The following is an 809-nucleotide window of genomic DNA, read 5'->3' as shown; positions in this document are numbered from 1 at the left end:
ATGAATTTTGCAGGACACATTACAAACCATAGCAAACAAGGGCTTGGCAAATTGACAAATTTTATGCATTTTTTAATATCAAAAACACAAACTCGATGGAGCCTTGGTAGCCTTCTCTGTTCCACGCTTCACTACCTATTAATCAGACTTGGCATTCAAGACATATTGTTTCACCATTCCAGCTGCATATTCTTAAATATACCAAAAATAAAAATGGTGCTCGTGTTGGCAGCACATATACTAAAATTGGAACGATACAGAGAAGATTAGCATGGCCCCTGTGCAAGGATGACACGCAAATTTGTGAAGCATTCCATATTTAAAAAAAAATAAAATAAAAAATAAAAAATGGTTAGAAAGCAGTATGGGGAAATGGTCACAGTCTCTCTGGATGATGGGACTTTTATCCTGAACTTTCCTAACTTTTGAGCAACATGTATTAGTTTACAATCAGTAAAAAACATTATCTTTAAAATTTAAAAAAAAAATTCCTATGTTACTGGGGAAGAGTGTGGTAGTAGTGATTAAGTAATAATCATAATATATTATCCCTTGGGTCCTGGGGGCCTAAAATAAGAAAAAATGATCTAATGAATATTTTAAACTCTTAAATAAAATTATTATAAAATTTCAAAATTTTATAATAGGAGAATTTGTCATCACTTTCTGAGGAACAGTATTCTGTATCTGTGAAATCCACAGAGCAGTCTTTTCTTTTCTTTCTTTCAGGCAGGGTCTCACTCTGTCACCCAAGCTGGAGTGCAGTGGCATGATCGTAGCTCACTGCAGCCTCGGACTCCTGGGTCGAA

General features: G+C 34.9%; 1 non-coding gene across 1 annotated transcript; it reads left to right on the top strand.

Moving 5' to 3' along the window:
* The first annotated feature begins 216 nt into the window (after positions 1 to 216).
* On the top strand, positions 217 to 323 carry LOC119467701. The gene has a single exon (XR_005196294.1). It is a non-coding gene; the product is annotated as a U6 spliceosomal RNA (small nuclear RNA).
* Positions 324 to 809: the final 486 nt, after the last annotated feature.

Source organism: Cebus imitator, unplaced genomic scaffold, assembly GCF_001604975.1.
Source record: "Cebus imitator isolate Cc_AM_T3 unplaced genomic scaffold, Cebus_imitator-1.0 Scaffold319, whole genome shotgun sequence".
In the NCBI taxonomy this organism is placed as follows: domain Eukaryota; kingdom Metazoa; phylum Chordata; class Mammalia; order Primates; family Cebidae; genus Cebus; species Cebus imitator.
The sequence above is the reverse complement of the archived record's forward strand: the minus strand, read 5'-3'. Positions and strand labels throughout refer to the sequence as shown.